Raw genomic sequence first — 23,652 nt, forward strand, 5'->3', positions numbered from 1 at the left:
TATTGAGAGTGCTGATGACAGATATGACAATAAGGGTTTTATGTAATAGTTCCTAGTTGGATCAGCTTTGTTGCTGCTGAAATCAAATTGAATTTTAATATTAACTTGCAGGGCTGTGCTTAGTAAGCTGGGTGACTTCCTGTGAAGATGGGTATATAGTGATATGTTCATATATCTTTATAGAATAATGGCCATGATGCCCCTCACCTCAACCTCAAGAATGCCTTTTTTTATTTGGTCCTCCTGTTCTGTTTTGTGGTTTGATAAGCTATCATTGAAATGCTGCAATACCTACTTGTTTGAATGTATTCAAAAAACAGAAAGCATTACTAAGTGAATATTCATTTGAAGACTGTTTTCAATCCATATGACTTTCCTTTACTCTAGAATTTGAGCAAGAGATTTATGAGCCATTTATAAAAAGGAGAGTTCGCACCCCTTTTTGTAACTCTATAACAAACAGAATGTTTATTTATCTTCCATTTTTATGTCTTTGTCTAAGCAAAACTCATCTTCACAAATGCCTATAGCAAGTTTGATTTCTGGAAATGTCCAACTAATGGTTAGAATGCTGCAGAGGCAAAATCATTGGTGATATCTTCAGAATAGGGCATATTAATAAAATATTTGTCCAGATAGCATTGGTACTTGGAATAAAGACAGACTTTCAGATTTCATTTTTTTCTCTAAACAAGACCAGTTTCATTTTAAAATATGAAAAGAATGACACAAATCTTTGGTTTCCAAGGAGAGTCTGGAAAGGAATAGTTTTAGAGGACAGTGCCCACAAATTGAGAAAGCCTGTTGGGGGCCCTTCGAGAATTTGGCTGGAAAATTCTGTTATAAGCAGTCCTTCTGCTCAGCTTCATGGGAACATGGTTTTAGAAATGAAATACTGCTTCTGTGTTCCCCACCCCCTTGATAGGATGAGATTTTCATATTATTACTTTATTTATCAATATCCTTTGAGTAATTTCCTCATAGGTTTGAAAAAATATTGATTCTATCCAAAGGGCAACTTGCACATTTCATTCATTGATGGTATACTAAATTCTTGATTCCTGATGATGGCATTTGAAGCCAAAGACCTTGTTATTTAAAGCATTTAAAATGTTCCTGGCAAGTTTTGGAGTAAAAATAATGTTTCATGAAAGGATGAATGGGGGTGTATGTGTTATGGGTGCAAGTGTGCAGTCAATCAGGAGGCTGGTCATATTAGTTAGATGTATTCCCTTTATGAAGCAAATATTATGGGGCATCTCCTTTTACAAAGTGTATACTATGTGTTAATAACAGTACCATTTACTGTCCTAGATAATGGGGATAGAATTAATCAAAAAAGACAAGATACCTGAAATTATAGAAACTTACTTGCATAAATGAGAGGGTTTCTTTCTCATGATCATCAGCCTTAGGAAGAAAGATTTTGTGCTTTATATCTCCTCAAAACTTCTCTCCTAATAGAATGTGTGATTCAACTAGTTGGCCTCAGTGTATTCAATATTTGCAAAATAAGAGGTTGAAGAGGAGCATGTCCAGGATACTGCCATCTGAAATATTCTGTGTCAGAATCTATTAAAATATTTTCTTTATTTAGTAAGTATACTGTAAAAATGAATGTATTCTTTATTACCATGTAAAAAGCCTTAGGATCATACAAAGCCTTTCTTAGACTTTGATCTTTGAAGAAATAAAGTAATTTTTGGCTAATTCTATTGGACACAACCTCTTTGGATTTAGACCAAAATTGAATGTACGAAAGGGGGGAAAGGTGGAATTTGGAATCAAACTTGGGTTTGAATTCTAGCTAATCCAGTTACTAAATGAGCAAGTTGTAACTGCTTTGAGCTCTGTTTCCACATAGTTCCTACCTCACTGGATGGATATGAGTATTGGTGCAAATAAACTATATAAATCACTGAACTCAATGCCCAGTGGTATACTGGAGCATAGCTTTGCTCCACAGTCAGTCCCTTTTTCATTTCTGGCAACTGTAGCCTTTCTGGCTCTTGCTACCAAAAATATCTTCAATTAATTCAACTTCCTTTCCCCAAGTTGCTTATTCCTGCATTAAGCCTGTACTTCAATTAAACTCAATATTTTCTCCCATTACATCTTTATAGTTTATTTCTCCTTGTTCTACTTCTTATGGACGTTGACCACTTCCCTACTTATATTGAGTCAATTTGAGTACTGTATTCAGCATATGTAGTATAGGATTGAATAAAACAAAAAATATGCACATCTATAATTTCAAGTCAAATATACAAAATTAAGCTCCCTTGTTCAGAGCTGAATTATGATTGGTTATGTTTTGACCTCCTAACTGTACTATAAACTTCTTGAGAGTAAAGGTAGTGTCTTTAATCCACATACTCCAAAAAATTACCAAGTGTTCTACCAATAAGAATTCCACAATCTGTAAGGAGCAAAATTTGTAGTAGCAAATATATGGTTTGCTGATGGGGCAAGGGATGTGGAAGTAGAAATGTTGAAAACTTCTTGGAGCAGATATTGGGAAGATACCTAGAGCAAATAAGGTTTGAATTTGACATTTAAAACAGTACTTTTTTTTTATCCTAGAAGGAAAAGGCATGGCAAAATGAATTTAAGGAGAAATAAGAGGTCTTGTGTACAAATGGTTGGTAGCTAGAAAACAGGGAGCAAATGGCAGGAAGGTTAAATAGGTAGATTGGGAGTGTATTGTAGACCCTATGAGCTGTTTAGAGTCTTGTTTGAATAGTTCTAGCTTTATAAAATAAATGTATGTTTGTGTTAAAGAGAACATTGTGTTGTAAAAATAGGTACAGAAGGACATTAGTACAAAGAACATTATCTTTTCCTGTGAAGAAAGAAATGTTTGAACAACCAGTGAATATAGACAAAGAGACAATAAGGGATCATATCTGAAAGAAGACCCAAATCTGAGACCACATTCTACTTCACAGTTGCTTTATGATCTTAAAATAATTCATTTTATCTTCCTGAAATAAATATACTTTAATATCACTTGCTACCTCCTCTCAGTTACACATATTTATGTCAGTTTTAGTGATTATAATTGAAGAGAACCCTTACTTTGGTTGCTTTGGATCTCAGAAGTTAAAGAGGATTTGGCTTTTTTAATGAGAAAGACCAGTTGTTTATAAGTAAAACATTTAGCCTAAGTCACTGGCAGGATATTTGAGAAGAAAAGGAAAATGAATACAAACAATATTGTTCTGACCAGAAGAGGTGGAAAGGACCTTTAAAAGTAAATGTCAGATTATGGTCAAACTATTCAGGAAAGCAGAGATACTGAAAAATGAATTTAGCAGATTTTTACATTTGGGGGATGGACATAGACTGTTGGAATACCCTAATTTCTCTACCTTGTATGTTAAAAGTTAGCTCCTTTAATTTATAGCTGACCAAACTATAAGACGGGAGGGGAGATACACAGGGGAATAATCAGAGAGCAATGGCCAGTAATTTGCAAAGCTTTGAGGTCTGAAAAGATGTTTTTGTGTAAGTGTTCATAGCTCTCCCCTTCTTCTCTATGGAAGAGAATTATTTTCAGTTCTCTGTTAATGCCAGATAGGTATTAGGACTTTAGTAGAGTCTGAAGAATGAGAATCAGAACTGGAAAGCAACCATGGCCTGAAGTGGGTGGAAGGATCTTCACAAAGTGCTGGAAATTTACTAGAGAAAGAAGAACAGAGAATTAAATAAAAGTGAGGGGGGGGTACTTATGAGGGATGGATGGGAAGTGAAAGATTAGTATAGAGAAAATTTGAGGCACAGTTGCTGTCCCTATTCAGTGTGGCCAAGACACAGAAAAGAAGAGGTTCTGATATTTTTGGTATTTTGGTATTTTCACAAAAAGCTGAGTAAAATTTCAAGTTGCTTTTGTAGGCTTTTCTGCTTGCTAGATATTTCTTTGATTCAGAAATGCTCATCATTTGGACACAAACCTTTTCCTTTATTTCCATCACCAGAACCAATACAGCACCATGAAGTAGTAGCTCAGAAATGTCCCAGTGTTTCATAAATATTCTGTAGAATTTTTTTGTGATTTATTCTCTGTATATCAGTTGTTTTTGATATTAAACTTACATCAGAAAAATATAAGAGTAGAAGGATGGTGGCCAACCAGTATGTATGGTATGATTCATACCAGATGGCGTGTTGGCCCCTCAACTTGGCCTGATTTTGTAGTGAATTTCACATATAGGCTGATTTTAATTCATGTGTTTTTAATTGTTGGGGGTCAGATCAGCAAATCAAATTCATGTTAACTACTCCAAATTCATGTTTAGGTTCAGAAGAAAGAACTCTACTTTTCAGGGGTTATTATGATTTAGAATAATCTTTGGAGGATTAGATAACTGATTAATCAAGATTCCTGTAAGAAATGTTAGCAAGTAAACATTTTCCAATAAAGCACTATTGGTCAATGTTGTTATTTAAGAATTAAAGTTCAACCAGGGTAACTATTGAGTCATTAAATTACTCTCTGTAGGATTGACCAACAAACACTGATATATGCGGGGTGCACTTGGGAACTTGATGTTAGCCAAGGACTGGAATTGAAGGACTGTGTGAACACTCCGTGACATAATGCACTTTTTATAAGGTAGATTTTATACATTTTCTAATGACCATTTTGGAAGCTTTCTTTCATTTTTACTTTTGACTTTAAAAGACAGATACAGCTTCATAAATCTGTACTTATTTTGTTATTTTTCAAAAAGGAAATTTCCCCTGGATTATGTAACAGTAAGCATATGAGTATACAAAGATTAGAAAGTTGTGGCCATCAGGAATAAATATTGCTAATAACACTAATGTAGTTTATTGTAAGAAAAGTAGAAATACTTGCATAGAGTGTATATAAGGAAATAGACTTGTTTTTTAATAACAATATAAATGGAAGCATTTGTTATTAAAATGTAGTCTTTGAAACTTGGTTTCCTGCTGTCACTTAAGAGGAAACACCTAAAGTCAGATGGGGTTTTTTCCCCATGATAAGAGTGAAAAATAATCAAACCAATCCATACACATTTTATTATGAAAAAAATACTTGGAAGAATTTTATTTGTATACACTAATACAAGATGACAATTTGTTTATTAAGAAATGTTTTGAATGTCCTCTTCCATTGATCATGTGCAACTGGTATAAACAAAGATCCTGTGTATGTTCTAGGGCTTATATTTGCATTCATTTGCATGTTTAGATATTCTTTAGAGGACTTACTTTTCTGTTTATTGACAGCACTCCTCAGACCTTTGTACAATTATAATGTGTATATCAGTAGCAGCAACATTTGATTGTACACTGAGGGTAGGTTCTTCAGTCACTGCTGCCAGTAGAATATAAGAATTCATTGTATTGGTTTTGCTGCTTTGGGTGAAATAGATTTACTCATGAGCTTCCCATTGCACAGAAATAAATGCTATACCCAGGAGACATGACGGCAGCTGGAGAGTCGAGAAAAGCTGTATTGGTTTTGTTTGAGGAGTGCCTGGCTTTTCATATGCTAGGGAAAGAAGCGGACCTTATTGCCAGTTGCCTAGTGCTCTAATGCTGAGAAGTGTGTCAGCTGTGGTTACTCTGGGGATTTTGGTGATGATGAGCATATTTCCTTGAGAGAAATCAGCATAGATGCCACACATTTGGAATTAGACAAATTGCTTTTATTTTCTATTTTCTTTAAAAATCAAATTTGCTTTTCCTTCTTTTCCCAGCTGTTGCAGCTTCCTTGGTTTTTAGCTGAGATGATGGGAGAAACAAACACATGTTCACTGAGTCCCAGAGTAAGGCTCTCTTACTTACTTCCTAAGTGAACTTCTTTTGAAGTCATCATACCGACTCTAATCCTAACTGAATAATGTTATTCAGAGGAAATTTGTCAGAGAGGGTTGGTCATGGGTGATAAGCATTGTGGGTGTGGGGTAATCAAATCAGTGTTTCAAGGATATCGGTGTAAATCACCTGTATTAGGAAACTTAAATTTTTCATCTCCAGGGTGTTTTTAGCTAAAAATACTGGGAACTAATCTGTTCCACAGAGAAATATTTTTGTTCCTCATAGTGGGGAGCAAAGTGCATATGTAAGAGTTAGATTGGTTAGATTAGTGCACAATAAATCAGATATTAAGCAAACATGACCTTTTCTGTTAATTCTTTTAGTTTCCCTATAACCTCTTACCTTTCAAAGGAGAATATCACATCTGTATTTCTACTGAAATTGCCGTCATGGTGAAGAGCTAAAATCCCCTTCTTAGGTCAATGAGAGTTTTTATTATTGATGTCCAGTCAAATTAGTTTTTCTGCTGTCTTTCCTTTTACATAAATAATCTACCCTAGTTGCAGTTTCTGCTTAAAAATTCACTGCCTCTTTTTTTTTAAAGCTCACTTCCTACGGACTGTTCACCCTTCTCTGGATCTGTCTTTGCTATCATTATTGAAAGTGAATTTGCTATCCTGTAATTTCTTTCTGTTGACATTTCTTGGGAAAACAATTTAAGAAGTATTTATTGATTATTTCTCTATATAAGACACCATTCATTTTACATGCTGTATTGGTCAGGGTTTTCCAATGAAGCAGAAGCAGAACCAGTAGGAGATAGATAGACAAACAGATAGATAATAAGCAATTGAATCATACTATTATGGAAGCTGTCAAGTCACAAAATCTGCAGTTAGCAAGTTGGAGAGTCAGGTGAGCTAATGGTATAATTCCATCCAGGTGTAAGGTGTGAGAAACTGGAAACCCAACGGTGTAGTTCCAGTCCAAAGGTTGGTGAGCTCAAGACTCAGAAAGAACCGGTGTTTCAGATCAAGTCAAAGAAAGGAAAGATTGATATCCCAATTCACTGTCAGAAAGAATTCCCTCTTATTCCCAGAAGAGTTGGCCTTTGTTATTCTGTTCTGGCCTTTAACTGAGTAGATGGATGGGGCTCATCACATTAAGGAGGGAAATCTAGTTTACTCAGTCTACAAATTAAAATCTTAATCATGTCTAGAAACACACTTACATACAAACCTAGAATAAAGTTTGACTGCATATCTGGGCACCCTGTGTCCAATCAAGTTAACACATAAAATTAGCTGTCACATGAGCTTTACCTGGTTTCATCCTGATCAAAACACAGTTAAAATCTCCCTGAAGGGTTGCAATAGTATGGGGAATATAAAAATAAAATTAAAAAAATAAAAAGCAAAAAACTTACCAAAAAAATAAATAAAATTCCCCTGAAGTAGACACTACTGGTTATTATCACTAAATTTAATGATTACGTATACAGTTTCTGAAGTGAAATTGCCCTTATTCACATTCTATTCCCACCATATATAACAGGAGACAAGTTACTTAACCCCAGTTTCCTAATCTCTAAATTGGGATGACAGTATATACCTTGTTGAGTTTTTTGAGAATTAAGTAAAGTAATAAACAAACACTTAAATTTGGTGGCTGGAACATAGCTTAGTACTCAATGAAGGCTACCTACATTTCACATATTTCAAGACATTAGTGTCATAAAGGTTGATATCCTTACTCACAGAGCTCCTAAGTGATAAAATTAGGATTTGCATTTATGCTATTTCCAAAGTCATGTGTTTAATCATTCCTCTTTTCTAATCTTAATTTTACTGGGAAGCGGTGTAAATTAAAGACTAAGGGCTCTGGTGTTTTGAACACATGGGTTCAAACCTCTCTCTCTCTAAAGCCTTTACCAAAAGGCTTTAGGCAAGTTTTTTAAACTTTTCTATACCTTAGTTTTCTCACCTCTAAAATAGGAATAAAGCAATACCCTTTTCAGAATAAAATCTACTGGAATGATTTCTAGGAACATTAACTTTGAATTTTAAGTGATAGAATTTAAGGCGCAGGAGGATTGTAGAGAAGAGATTTATTTACTTGTTCTCAAATTATAACAGTTGGTTCTTGAGAAGTACTGAAAGAACATTAACATGGTCTTATATTACATATAGACTTGTTTTGAAATTAATTTCATAGGAATCTTTTTTTTTGAGAGAATGAAATTAGTTTTGATTCAAAATAATTGTATTCTCAAAATGAAGTTGAAACCAATGGATAGGAGGTGGCAGAAAACAAAATAGGAGTCCATTACAACCTCCTTTTGTGAATCTCTTATGCATTTAATCCATTACCTGGGTGCAAAAATTTCCTTTTCCAGTATATAAGACAAAAAGACTCAGAATTTCACCATGTTGCATCTGACTCCTCATTTGTCAACCGAAGTCACTTGAAAAGGCAAGAACCCTTGAGAACTATTTTTCTACATATGTATTTGTTTTTAGACAAATGTGTTTGTTTGAAGGTCTAAACACCATGGGAATGGGCATCATGGAAATGCATAGTTGGGGGGTTAAAGCCCTAAAAGTGTTGACTCAATCCTTGATCCTTCTGTGTGATGGATTAAGTGCCATATGCTTCAATTTGCTGTGTGTGGGGTCTTTCAACATGGTTTATAATAAATGGCAATAAAGGGCATAAGAAACTTACCGTTGTGTTTTTTTTTTTTTTTTTTCCCCAAGAGATTAATGAGAGGGTGGTTGTCATCTGGCTGTTGCTTATAGAAAGAGAACTTATGGAAAATCGCTTTGTATATCTTACACTTCCCCCTCCAAAATATTTATTTACATAGGAAGCAGGATTAAAATTAATATTAGGGACAGCCTGGAAAGGGAAATATAAAATTCAGGTTGAAGGGAGTGGGGAAATGGAAGGGAGAAATGTAGGGTTACCCTCTTACTGAAAGTAGTGGGAGAAATCCAAAACCCATTGTATATCATTCTCAAAACTTTTTTATACTCCTTAAATCTTTTTTTAAAATTTAATTCCTGAATGCATACCTAGAAATATTTTTTCCTTACCAAGTTTCTCCCCAATTTGCATACCATCGATCTGCCCCTGCAATTTGGAATCTTCTTAAAGTAGGCAATAATTGTGGATATTATTGTGTGAAAACTATTGAAATCAGATGAAAATTGTATGGTAAACATCAGATAGAATTGCTGTCTCTGCTATATGATAGTGGCTATTTTATTATTCCCTTTTTATTTTCATAAAATAATAAGGATTATTTCTTTTTTTTTTTGACAATTGATATAAATAACATCACTCAAAAAAAAAGAACTTAAGAAACATGAGACCAACAAGAAAAATGTAATCGAGTCCTGAAATCTTTTTTACTTCAACTAAATAAATAAGAAAGGATAAGAAGTACAAAACAATAAGGGATGAGAAATCCTGAGGTTGGAGCAGACTGTTTTATTTAACTCCATTTATTTTATTGGATTAAATTTGATAGAGACAATGTCAATGGACAAGTCCAAGGAGATTGGTAGGGGAATGCCTGGGGCCATGGTGTCATGAACATGAGCATGTGTAAACAGAAAAAGAATGTGAAATAATTCTGAATATAATAGTGATTTTTAGATATCAAATTTCAGTTTACAATGCATAGAACTAGAAGGCTACGGCAGATCTGTCAGCTGTATCTAGTTCTTAATCTCAATGTAATGAAAATCAAATACATCAATATCATACTTTTCATTTCTTTCTTTGCCAACAAGCATTTAGAATGTTTTCCCAGTGTTGCTGAACTCCCAACTAAAAGGTATATTTCAGTTTAATGTTTAGAGGAGGAATAAACCATCAGTGGGATGCTAGCAATGGTTAAACGTCAGTTAGGTTACCTTGGCCTCTTCAGTTTTCTTATAGAGTGAAGCTTCCATAGCACTCCAGAAGAATCAGTTTACAAGCAGAAATATTTGGAAATGCTTGATTTTGCATCCTAAAAGTGAAGCCAAAAGAAGTGAGATTGTTACAGAAAAACATCTCAAGTGGTTTGTTAGAGTGAAATGAATTCAGTTCTGTGCTACTCAACATTATCTACTTTGGTCAGTTAGTTTTTGAGAGAATTTGCATAGTAGAAGGAGGTACCATATGTTGTAGGCCCAGAGTATGACCGCAGATAAGACTGTCAGCCTTTGTAGCAGTGATTTTTTCTGATTAGCACATATGCAGTAGGGTATTTGTGAGACCTTTTCCTCTAATACTTTGTGTACTTCTGTATTTCTTTATATTGAAATGGCATCATTTTTTAACTTATCTATGAAGAGCTGGAGTTAGCTTCCAATTTGGAATAGCGTAAATGAAACTCTAGAGCGTGTTCATATAGATGTGCTAAGAATTGACGATATGGATGGCTAAAATAGATAACTCAGAATGTTCTGACCTCGCCCTGATGTCTAAATTAATTATTTATACTAGATTGTTTAGGAAATTTCAGATAGCTGCAATTAATTAGAACACCTACATTTTACTCTGGTTTCTTTATGGATACTCAGAGAGGTGAAATGCTGAAGCACTAGCAAATTAGGATGGTAAAATGGTAAAAACAAACAAAAAATCATTGGTTTATGGAAAATTCTTGCCTCGTAATTGCATTATGTACAAATACATGTTCTTCTCAGAGACATAAACAATAATTTAATCTCCACAACTACAAGGACTTTGCCTTTACTCCTAAACCTCTTACAATACCCTCACATAGTGTGTGTTCAATAAGTATTTATTAAAAAATCAATCCTGTTGTTAAGAGATTCACTGTTACCTTAATTTAATTATACATAGGTCAAATCAAATCTCTCTCTTTCTCCTCTACTTCCCAAAGCAAGCTTTTATGTAGGTTATTCCCAATTTATAAGCAAGTTGTATTTGAAAATGCAGATAGCTTAATCATTTGGAACCAGGATGCTTCTCTCATTCATACATTTATTACAACACATTATGATTCAACATTGACTCTAGTCCAGATGAAGTTCTAGGCTCTGGGGTTATAATGGTGAATAAGAGACAAAGTCCCAGTTCCCAATAGCTCTTAGAACAGTGCCTGACACATAATGCATGCTCAGTAGTTGCTAACTACTCTTCTTAATGATTGACCCTACCATTTTCTGTAGTGTTTATTCAGAACTCTTTAGCCTCTGAACTGAGCTACTAGTTCAGTTCACTTCCCAAGACAAATTTGAATGCAAGCTCTAGGTAAGAAAAACCCAGTGCTATTTTAGGTACATTCTTATTTCATTTTTATTCCCTGGACACACTCAAAGAGAAATGATCTTTCCCTCATTTTATATATGATTTCTTTTTTGTATGGTCTTGGCAAGTTATAGGTTCACCTATGTGATTCTCACCTGAAAATAATGAAGATATGATAATATTCTAATTCAAGTGGAGAATACAGTAGAACTTAGTAAATTAATGTTTGCATAGTTCTTAGAAATCTGAGTTTAAAATTGCTGAAAGAAATGTCCAGAAATATTATTGCCACTAAAATCATGATACTTTCTTCTTTATCAAAAAAATACCTGTTAATTGATTTTATATTTTAAAACTTAAATTGCAAAATGAATATGTTTAGTGGGTAGCTAAAGGAAAAACAAATAGAGACCCTGTTGTTTCATTATTTTGTAATATAAAACACTTCTAAGGAATTTGTAGTTTGTTGTAAGTAAATGGCATTTATGACCTTATGATTCACTAGTCTGGACAGATGGGTGATTGATTCTTTTTACATAAGTGACAGGTGGGGTGGCAGCTTTGGTGAAATGACTTCCAAAGGTCTTCAGATTTATGTCTCTTTTCTTTAGTTGTTGTTGGCCTGGAGTAAAGTAGCATTATACTCCAACACCAAGAGTTGGGGGAGAATATTTGTTTGTTCAAGTATGCGTGTGTATGTCTGTGTGTTTGTGTGTATCCAACTCTAGTTAACTCCATCCATTCAGTGGTCTCATGAAAACAGACACAGAAATCTGTGCTTTCAAACTAGGACTGAACTCACTCTCCCTAGAGTAGTGATTCTTCCATGTTGACATCATAAACTCTATAGAGTGTGAGGCTCATTGCATGTGATTCCTTTTCTTATTAGCAGAAGAAAAAGTGAGCTTAAATTGTAAAATTTAAAGGTGACTATCTTAGCCTATTTTTTTTTTTTATTTTCAAATGGGTGGTGAACACCTACTACGTATTCTTCCTCAAAGGACTATACAATACACTGCTGGGCAATAGTGATACCATGGGGAATAAGACAGTGTCTTTGGCTCACAATACTTATGTTTCTGTAGGCAAGACAGAAAATAAGCCAATTAATATAAAATTTCAAGAGAGAATAATTACTATGAAGGAAACAAAGTGAAGTGGGGAAGAGGGGAGGTAGCGAACTATTTTAGACAAATAGTGTAAATCTTCTGAAAAGGTAATATTTGGGTAGAGACCAGAATAAAACAAAGATTGTGAACAGACTCCAAAGAAGAACTTTCTAGGTATAGGTAAAGAGAAGTCACCAGACTCTGAGGAAGAGCTCAGCTTGAGGTGTCCCAGGAAAGAGGGAACACTATGAACTTTACAATCTTTAAGATCCTGGCATGCCAGATAGAGCACACCAGTGAGGATTGCTGCATAACAGTGAGAGCAAGAAGAAAGATGAAAGCGCAGAGCTGTAGGTATGACTTTATTTTCTGCCTCCCTTCACTTCCAGAACATGTGCCTCAATGTCACCTCTAGGCACCTCCTGTCCATTGGTTTAATTGATCTTGTTAGATGCATGAGTCTGAAATGTGACTTTTTGCAGAGTTGAAATCTGCAATGTTATTCTACCTATGGAAATCTCTGATTGTTCTGAAAATACTGACATTTCTAATATTATGGCAATCTTCCTTTAAAAGTTTTATGAAGATAAAAAATCCAAACCATAATTTTGACAGGCTTAGCTTTACCATGCAGTTACTATCAAGACCTGTGGAAAATCATTTTGTGAAAACACTCAGTTCTAATTTTGTTAGTTTTGTTAGTTAGTTTTCTAGTTTTGTTAATTCTAATTTTGTCATAATTCAGAATTTTGTATAGTGAGTATTTATAGTGACACACACTTGTAGAAACAGATAGTTGTCCAATATCTTCTTTGGTATTAGAATGATAGAGAGTGAGTCCCTTACCTGTTTTATCTGTCATAGAATCTTTAGAGCCTGAGATTTGAATATCAATATGTAGAACAGCTGGAGGGGCATGTCTGTTAGTGACATTGTAGCTGTAAAGTGCAGTTTGAACCTTTGCTTTAGTTGTGAAGTATTGGACACCACGATTGGAATTTTTAGCAATAGCTTTATCCCTGAGGGGTTTTTTGTAGCTTCCAAGTGGAAAAAAATAAAAGATTGCCATGAGAAGTCATCCAAAATTTTCCCCTAAGTCAGAACTTTAAGTAAAAAAGTCACATAGATTATGAAATCATTTTATTCTTAAAGTTTACCTCCTGTTCTCCCAAATGAGAGAGAGAGAGAGAGAGAGAGAGAGAGAGAGAGAGAGAGAGAGAGAGAGAGAGAGAGAATGAGAGAGGAGAAGAATGAATAAAACAAGGAAGGATGGAGGGAGGGGCATTACTTCTCAGGGCATAGAAAATGCTTATATCAAATTCTTTGGTCATTTTCTATTTTTTAAAAAATACTGTTTTGTCTCTTTATATAATCTTTAAAATTTAAAATTGATAGAGTTACTGTAAGAAGCAATACAGAAGTATGATTTCTATTTTTAATAATGATAGCTCAAATATCATGTGAGATCATACCAGCCCTCCAATGTAATTAAGTTTATGGCTTTCTTGTGCCCTTCAAATACCCATGATGTGTTGCTAATAGTATTTTTTTAGGTCTGTATTAGAACATCAGGACAGTGATACTACAGCAAGGTGGTATCTGTTAGTAAAGCAGATGTGACCAGTAATGGAAATAATAAAATATTTTGGTGTAATCTGACTATCAAAGTTCATGACATAGAAGTCTGCTTTAGCTGAATGTCCAAAGGGATGACCTGCTAATGAGTTTGAATAGAGAAACAGGGTGTGAAGCAAGACTACAAGTGTGGGTCGCAGACTGTGCACTGCACAGGTATTCCTGGAGGACTCAAATGTAGGGATTGTGTTGGAGATTAGACTAGTAGTTCTTAAAGCAAATACGATGTCCCATGATTTCTTTTAACTTCAGAAGAAGAAGAAGAAAAAAACACAAGTAGAAACTGCAGGTGCTCCCTTTTTATTGCACCATGTAAAGAGAAAATGTAAAATGGACAAGCTTTCGACAATCATGTTCTCTTCATCAAGCTCTTATTGTTATTTTAGTGAGTCCACTAAAAAGAATTATCTAGAGCTTCTTGTTTTTACTTCTTTGTGTACTTGATGAATATGATTACCATTTTTACCTCATGTATTTAAACCCCTCTGCCATAATCCCATATTCTGCCGAAAAGCCAAGTCTGTGGGGGCTTTTCCCCCTTCCCTGCAATAGTTTTTAGGAATATGACTGCATTTAAGCAGGTGCAGTAAATGCATTTTTGGCAATTTTCACTGTCGTGTGCTAGTGCAAATCATCTGACATAATTAAACTGAGATTAATAGAGACTATTAGTAAAATAAGCTTGTTTTATGAATGAAGACCTCACATTCATTCAACGTACCCTTTCTTTGACAAATGCACTGCATTCACTTGTGTAGCACAGCATTGTATGCCTGAAAAGTGAATAAACGTTTGTCAGGCTACCTTCCAGAGTTTTCCATTAACAGTCTTCTAATTCTCTTCTGGTGGTCGGCAAAGGGAATTCAATTTTGTTTTTAAATGGGACAAAGGATTGGCTGGCAGAACAAGGGCCAGTGTCAGAAGCAGGAGAAATCTTTAGTTAATTTTGATTCTGAATTGTTCTTAGTTCTGTGTTTTTCTCACTTTAGAATTTAAAGCATCCTATTCAAAATGGCCACCATACAGGGGAGGAGGGAGTGAAGGAAAATAATAAAGAATAGTGGCAACTGAGTTGATGCTGTATAAATAAGCACATTTGCTGTGTCTCTGTTCTGCAGTTTTTATGTCCCACTGATGAGAGAACTGGTTTGAGATGTAAATTGCTTCCCTTTGATTGAACCAGGGAGGAGATGTCATGTAACTCATCTCATCAGCATAGACCATTGTGCATCTTTGGTGAATTATTGGATAACAGAGCTGGGAAGATTCCTTAACCTCCTCTGCTGCCCTGTTCCAGTGTTTAAAAACCACCAAAGGAAACTACTTCCCTTCACTTCATCTGAATACCTTCTGTGGTTTGAGTTAATTTTTTCTGCTCCTATCCTTAAATATTTTGTAAACGACCAGGTGGTCTTAAAAAAGGTGGTCACTACCACCGTTTTAACTTGCCATGTATATTCTATAAATTAAAATGTTAACTTGTGGGAGGTTTTTCCTTTGCTTGTTTGTTTTAGGTGGAGAACACTTAGAAGATGGCTATGGAAAATGAGATAGGGGACGAAGAAATGATCAGTAGGCAATCTTTCCATAATATATCCCATTTGTCTAGATTTAGGATAAACCTGGAAGGGCAACTCTATGTAAAACTGAGTGTGGGGGGAGTAGGAAGAACTCCCTGTGATAACCATGAGATCGTGTTTTATATTAGCAAAGAATTAGTAAACGGAATATAAAACAAAGGAATTGGAAATAGGACTGTAATCAATCTAGCCTGGTATTTCAACAACCAGGGATTTTTTTTATATATATAAGAAATTCAGGGCAGATATCACAGCCCTATCATGACAGCACGGCCTTTTCTTCCTCCCCTTCTATTAAATCTACATTTTGAAGGTGGATGGTGCTGACTCATAAATTAAATTGGAGTAATACATACAGTGTATATATATTTCTGTCACTTTGTCTCAAATTAAACACGAACCTTCTCCCCTGACAAGATGATAGAAAAGTTAATTGCTCGCCCTGGCTTTAAATTGGAATTTGAATTTGCAAAATGCTAAAGGTTTATGAGATCTAAATCATGAGGAGCTTAAATTACATTCCTGTGATAAAATATTAATAAATCAATTAAAACATAAGCCGAGTATAATATTACTTTTTTTTTGTAGGAACCTTGAACACAATAATTCATTAGGGTGTAGTGCAGCAACAATTATTGTATCTTTTTTTAATTTTCTTTTTATTAGTTTTTTTTGATAAATACATCATCAGATAACATTCCACATGGTGGATTATCATTACCCCATTGCAGCATCCAGAAATTCTGCTGTACCCCTAAATAAGAGCTCATAGTCTAAATTATCAGCTCTTACTTATCCTTGTTAGCATCAGCTGCTTCTTTTACTGAAGGGGTATTTTCCTCTTGGGAACATCTGTTCAATGCCAACTCTGCCATTTTGTGGTTTCTTAATCTCTCCTCTAAAAATGGGCATAATCATAATAACGATCTCAGAACTGGCATGGGGATCAAATTAGATAATGTATGTGGAAACCATTTGTAGGTGGTAAAACACCATCAAACATTAATTATTATTCTCATAAATTGGGGGATTTTTATCTCTAGAAGGGCTCTTACAGATCACTTAGTAACAAACCACCTTATTATAAATCTGAAGGATCAGAGGTCCAGAGAGGTTAAGCCATTTATCTAAGGTCACACAGCTAAACAGTGAGACTGCTGAAACTAAACTCAGTATTCCTAAATCCCAACTTCAAGATATTTTCCACTTTTTACCCTAAGCCTCCCCACAAAAATTCTAATATCACATAAAGTTTGGTATGTTATTTACTCTCTCCATCGACATTGTTTTCCCTTTGAAGCTGATTTTTTTTTCAACTGACTAAACATTAGTGATTTTAGGAATAATTTTCTAAGGAGCCTAGTGGCACAAACACATATCCCCACAGCTGTCAGGAAGGGGTTCATTTGGCTACGGAGATACTGCCTTGTCCTGCTGCTCCCCAAATGAAGACTCAGCAGTTTGCCTTCCTCTCCTACAGAGTTTTGGAGGAAGCCTCAGATGAAGGAAGACAGTGGCCTTGCTTTTTAAATACTTCTCCCATGTAATGATGGATGAGGATTCACCCACCACCGATTTTCTCTCCTTTATCTCCTTCCTGCTCTCTGGCCCTAGCCTGCATTTTCCTCTCCTCTACACCACCCTCAAGTCCCAGGAATCACTGGGATTTGCTTTTTATTTATTTTGAAATAAAGAGAACCACCTTTTTAATACTTAACAGACCTTTCCCAAATAATAATACTTAGAAATGAAGAGATCTGTTTCCTTCTATGATGCTAAATAACTCTAGCTCAACGGGATATCAGCAGATCAGAGAATAAGAGACCGAGTGCTAATCCTGTTTTTCCTAGTGCATGGGATGTGATATTTGACAAGTTTTCATCATTCCATCTTTGTTTCCTCTTCTTGCCAACAGTAATAACAAGATCAATCTATATTAGTGTTTTGAAGACTTCCATTAAATGATTATGAAATGTTTGCAAAATGACAAAGGATTATGTAAATGCCATATAATAACAATCTGTGATCTTCTAGGAATGAGCTCAGGTATAGTGAATACATTCTCTGGAATCCATAACATCCATACATGTGTATAATCATTACTTAATAATGATATAGTTTTCATGGAATATTCAGTGTGTTATGAATATAGACGACATGGTCTCTGTTTGGAACATTTCTTAGGATGTTTTTTACATAAGAGAAAAAAAGAGGCTAATTAAGACAGAAGAGGTTAATTGAAACAGCAATTAGTCAAGGATAATAGCAAAAAAGTAGATTTTATGAAGAAGTAGATGGTGAAATTTAGAAAAAAAATAAAATTGTTTTTGAATAGAAAAGCTATCCATCAAAGCTCAGCAATATGTCAGTTGTTGGTGTCATAAAACCTCAAAGAACATATTAATAGGCAAAATATATTTTTAAGAGGGTAAATGAGATTTGGTAAGATCCAATAGCCTTACATATAAATAGGCCTTTAGAGTATCTCAGATTTTAAAATTTGTTTATTAAACCCATGTTATGTACCCCACACCTTATGTGGATATGATCACTTTTTTTTTAATCATAGTATTTCACCAAAGAAGAAACATTCAAGAATGTTAAATGAAGAACACAGGGACAGAAGGTTAGGATTTAGGCCAGAGCTGTCTTACTCCAAAGCTTCTTTCTCTTCATTATTTCATACTGACTTTCACATAAAATTTAAGCAATAAAAATCACAAACAAGAACTATATAAATGACTGGAGGAAGAAGAAGCGGAAGAAGAAAATGTTACTAGAGACAGACTTTTTGAAAGTGATGAGATGTAAAATGGCAGAGCTTAGCTGAACAATTAGAAAAAACAATCACCAAAAAAAAAAAAAAATCCCATATATCATATGATATAGGATAAGCAGGCCTGAATACCTGTATTATCTTTGAGAGTATCATATCTTATTTTTAATCTGTATCTTCTTTCACTATTAAGACCTATGCTTTTCTGGTTGCTTATTGGCTTTCAAAGCATTTTGATATATGTATTTCATTTGCCACTCACAGAAAATTGATTGACAAGATAAGAATTACTAACCATTTTATAGGTGGGAGAACTAAGACTTGGATAGGTTAAAGGATTTGCCAAATTTTATTTCTCCACAGAGCTTAACAATCTAGACCTTTACTTCACTACAAATAAAAATAGGACTTTGATTCCCTTATTAAATGCATGAAGTTAACCATTCGAATAGAGTATTCAAACTGTAGTCTTTAGACCACTAGAATGCCTGTTACAAAGGCCTTTAAAAAAAATACATACCCTGTTCCTCAACCCAGACTGACTTAATCTTTTGGTGGGGAGGGTTGAGACATGAGTGTATATTTTTAACAAATCCCCTAGGTTTGAAAAGCACTGCAGGGGAAGACTTAATAATCTATACTACGACTTCCAACCTATCAGGAGGAAAACCCACAATAACAAACAAAGCAAATCATTAGTGAAAAAGGGGAGCAGTTTTAAAATAACAGGGCCTCCCTGATGGTCTAAGTCTCAGCACTATTACTGCTGTGGCCTGAGTTCAGTCTCCAGCCAGGGAGCCACATATGGTACAGCAAACCTCTGCTGCTCTCCTTAGCAGTGTATTTCAGTAGATCCCCCCTTTTCTACTCCCCACTCTATCTCTGCTGAATCTTCTCACACACATACCCCACACTTCTGGCCTGTACCCCAGTTCTACTCAAAAAAAGTAGTGTAAGACTAAACAAATCTATTAAAAATATGGTTTATTAGTAGAAAGTTCACTACTACAATTAGCCTTGTTAGTAGATCAAAGAAGAAAAAAAATGCTCAACAGTTTGAGAAAATTCAAGCCGTATTCTGTCATAATGTAATGAAGTGGAGATTAATATTAGAAAGAAAAAGTTGAAATCATTATCTCTGTGTAAAATTTAAACTTCTAAGATCTGCTTTTGAATTTACAAGGTTGCAGAATTTACAGAAAATAAGCATATATGGATATAGACAGAATAATGTTGAGGTGTTAAAAATAAGACAACAGGCTCAAAATGGAGTCACTTATGCTAAGCTCTATGTAACCAAAATGAGACTTAATTACAGTTTTAGCTCTCCCAGAAATGGAATCTTAAACCAGTCGATCAGGAATCACCTGAGTAGCACTCGTTAGCTAATCTGCGGTTCCCTAGAGGAATGCAATAACCAACCTACCTTTTTTGCCTATATACCTTCCTTGTTCTGCTTCCTTCTACCTGGAAAAAACTTTCATTTTGTATAGCTCCTCTCCCTCCTTTCTAACAGCAAGTTTGGATCCTGCCTGTTATGAATAATTTTTTGCCCAAACAAATTCTTTATTTTTTAAAGTATATCTCAGTTTATCTTTTAGCAGAAGAAAATTCATAGCTTTGAATACTAATATGATAGGGAAAAATTATAAACATCTCAGCATTCTTTTCAGGAAATTGGTTTTAAAAAATCACAAAGCACAAAGAAAAATTGATAAAATAAAAAATTAGTGTATTAGAAATGAGACAGTAATAGTTAAAAGAATTGGATTTTTCAAAAGAGAATAGCAAAATAATAAATGTTTTAATTACTAAATGAAAAAATCCACAAATACACAAAATTATAAATACAAATGAGGAAGCAACCATAGAAATAGAGGAAATTAAAATAATTATAATGAACACTTTACATATAAATCTGAAAAAAGTGGACACTTTGGGTAATTTCTAGGTTAATATATTTTAAGGGATCCAAGAGAAACAAAGAAATTTCAGAAATTTCAGAGCTACCACTAAATAAGTAGTGTGTGTGTGTGTGTGTTGCTAAATAAGTTGATCATTCTAAGTCACAGAGAAAAATTTTTTTTTCTTATGTCCAAAAATGTGTCCCTAACTCTTTCCCATTATCACTGAGTAGTCAGGAATTGACTACACTACCATTTCTGTTCTTTTCATGCCTGTGGAAATCCTGTCTCTGCTTTACTGAGTATGGGGAGCTTTGTAGAGATGCAGATAGTTTCTTACCTTTACCCAATTGTCTTTTGCTTCAAAGGCCAACTGCCTGAGAGAGTTAGGCCCAAGAGGATGAAGAAAAGTGCCCTGGTTTCTTGATTTACTTCTTCCATTCTTTGCTTATCATATGTAACATTCATATTAATCTCTGTTTTTATTTTTAAAATTTTTCAACTGAGAGATTTGGAATAGATTCGTGGTTCATATTCTTTTCCCAGAAAAATGTATCTAACCACAAAAATATCAAGACTTCACAATCTTCTCAAAGTTCCTCCCCCTACTTGGAGTTCTAGAGCCACACACTAGATAATTTAAAATTGCTTTCGCGCTAACATTTTAAGCCTTAGGGTGCACATAGCTTTAAATTGAACACAGCTTCAGAAGGAATGATCATCACTGTGAAAAGCAGAACATGGTGATTATAATTAGTCTCTGGAGCCAGACCACTTTAGTTCAAATTTCAGCCTTTTTATTTATTTACTGTGAGACCAAGCGCAGTTGCTTAACTTCTCTGTGCCTCAGTTTTCACCTGTAAAGCAGAGAAAATCCTAGGACCCACTTTAATAGGACTTTCACTGTATAAACAATTACATACATATAAAGCCCTTTAAAAAAGCACACACAGTACATTCTTGACAAAGGTGAACTATTGCTAATGTAGCCTACTGATTGTGAAGTATTTTAGTACAGGTAAACACACATCGCCTGTCTTTAATCTACTCATTGTGAAAAATCCCTGATCATATTTTCAACATGGCTAAAAATGGCATTTTTCCCCTTTTGAACTTGTGATTGGCTCCATTGCTCTTCTGTGAACAGAAGTCTTGATTTTAGAATTCACTTCCTTAATTTGGGGCTGTTTATTAAGCATCTCTTATCAGTAGAGGAAGGGATTAAAGAAGGGATTAAATCCATCCTTATTGGGAAATTATTTTTTCATACTTTATTTTTATAAAGTTTTATTTTTTTAGTTATGTATATAGTTAACCTATTATTATTAATGTACATAATTACATATTAGTAATTATACTCAGCATAAATTGTCTTTGAGTGATATCTAAAGTTGAGAGATTATTAAGGAAAAGTGAACAGTATATTGATATTCCAGCAAATATCAACTGTCAATTAGAAAATAAACCAAAAATTAATATATACAGTTTAATATAGATGTAATGTTTGCTGTACTTTTATTCTCTTTGGTAGAAAGCTTTTTATTTATATTTTTTTTGTGATTTACTCATGGTTATAGAGAAAGTGTATCAAAGATATGATTAATTTTCAAAATATTGAACGAGCTTATATGGAGCCAATTTTATCTCAGATTTATAAACAGTTGTATAGAATGGAGTCACATAAAGTATCAAAGGCAACCATGGTTCTATATCGAAGATAAAAGCCAAGGTTTTTACACTTAAAAGAAATGTTGATTTATGTTGCATTTCAAAGAAAGTGATTAGATTATCTGTGTTGCCTAGTTGTGATAATTGTCTCATATGCTCTGACCTTTGGTTTTTGTTTTTGTTTTTTAAAGCAGTGCTATCCTAGGGTGCCAGGAACTATCTTGATACCATTCATTTACCTATTTTTATATCAAATTTAATATTTTGAAAATCTCTGAACCCTACCTCACTACTTTCTCTACAGGTTTTATGTTGGGCTGATGCCATCTGTGGTTGTGAGGCCAAGTGTTCTGCTGGGGCAGAATAATCAAATCAAAGTTAATGGGGTGACCATCTAAGCAGGGCTCTTTGTCATTAAGGTCCACTCTTGTGATAGTAGCACATTATCCTGCTGATTGGATTTGTAGGAAGACATCCACCTGTGGCCCACATTGGCAGAAAAGAGATTTACTGCAGAGGCAGTCCTGGCGAAGTAGGAGGTAGCTGTCCTGGGCAGCAGCTCTGTTGCTGGAAAGCCAAAGTATGCGGACCTGCATGAGCAAGATTAGTAGATGGGTGATGCACACATTATTTGGTTGGTTTAGGTCCCACAGTAATGTGACTAAAAGCAGAGGAGTAAAAGCTATATTGTTAGAGAGAAATGACTGGTCTTGAGCAGGGGAAAAGCAAGTACATAGAGAGTCACAAGATTTCAGCACATGAAGCCCTTTACTTCTCTCTCAGGAATGGTTTTCTCTGTTTGGATGAGAGCTATTGTAAGAATTTCCATGTCTGTTGGGGGCACTGAGGTTCTCACAGACTATGGTAAACACGATTTGGCTCACACGCTCTCATAATCAGGCTGACTTGCACTGAAACAGAGAGTACTCTATTGCAGTGCCAGGCCTCTAGCAGTACCAACTGTTAAATAATAAACAGGCCCTGTTTGTTGGCAGCCTCGTCCCCTCCTGCCAACACGGAGTGCCCATTCTCTGGGTTTACCTGCCTGCATGTGTTCAGACACTCGGAACAGTGTGTGTGTGTCGTGTGAGGTGGTGGTGGCGTGGAGGCATCAGTCTACATCTAATCTGCTTAGTTTATTATTCTCCTAGGACTTTGGATGAGCTAGCAAACATGCAGGGCTCTGGCAGCCCAGATAAAGGCTAGGCTGTCATTCTAGATGTTACCAGCTTTGCGAAGTACATTGGCTAATTGTTTTTCTTATATTCATATTCTCTTCATATTCTTTCTCTCTCTTTTTTGAATTGATTTAGAGGGGGTGGGGATTAGGAAGGGTAAAAGTGATTCTACCTATTTGCTACCTCTGGGAAGTTAGAAAGTATTTGTGTTGTTGTTTTATCTTAATGACAAGATGTATGTGGTTTGTTCACATTGCTAGATATTCAGTCAACCAACAAGTACTTAGTGAGGGCTAGATTCGGTGCATAAACTTAACTCACTGTGCTTTATTTACTGCGTTAATGACTAAGCATTGGGATGAGAGCAGTTTTCTCTCAGACTCCAGGTACTGGACTACTGTAGTAAATACCGGAATAGCAGATCCATTAAGAGCGAGGTCAGAAACATGCACATGCTCAAACCTTAGAACATAACTGCTTCCTAGAAGCCCTGTATTTGGTCATGGAAAATTTTTCCTGTTACTGGTCCCAGGAAAAGAACCCTTGATAATGTCCGTTTGATATTGCATTTTTGGTCAAAGGAGTTAGGTATGCGTTACAAATGCGGTGGTCACAATAGACTTTTAATTCCTGCAAGTTCTCTGCAACCTCCAACCCCTAGCAAAGCCCAGGATAAACAAGCCATGATACAAACTCTAGGAGGAGGCTTTACATTAATCAGAGTAAGTGAGGCACATTCAAAGT

The 23,652-nt window shown here is 35.0% G+C and overlaps 1 protein-coding gene across 31 annotated transcripts in view; it reads left to right on the forward strand.

The window, feature by feature from the left end:
* The window catches only part of ZBTB20 (zinc finger and BTB domain containing 20), a 775,686-nt gene that overhangs the window by 216,632 nt on the left and 535,402 nt on the right, over positions 1-23,652 (forward strand). The window contains exon 5 of one of the 31 annotated variants that reach the window (XM_054700560.1): positions 4,502-5,798. The exons of the other annotated variants lie outside the window; for them this stretch is intronic. The gene's annotated coding sequence lies outside the window, so the exon portion shown is untranslated. The remainder of the gene's footprint in view (positions 1-4,501; positions 5,799-23,652) is intronic. 31 annotated transcript variants of the gene reach the window in all.

Source organism: Talpa occidentalis, unplaced genomic scaffold, assembly GCF_014898055.3.
Source record: "Talpa occidentalis isolate TD23 unplaced genomic scaffold, MPIMG_talOcc4v2.1 talOcc4.4, whole genome shotgun sequence".
NCBI lineage: Eukaryota > Metazoa > Chordata > Mammalia > Eulipotyphla > Talpidae > Talpa > Talpa occidentalis.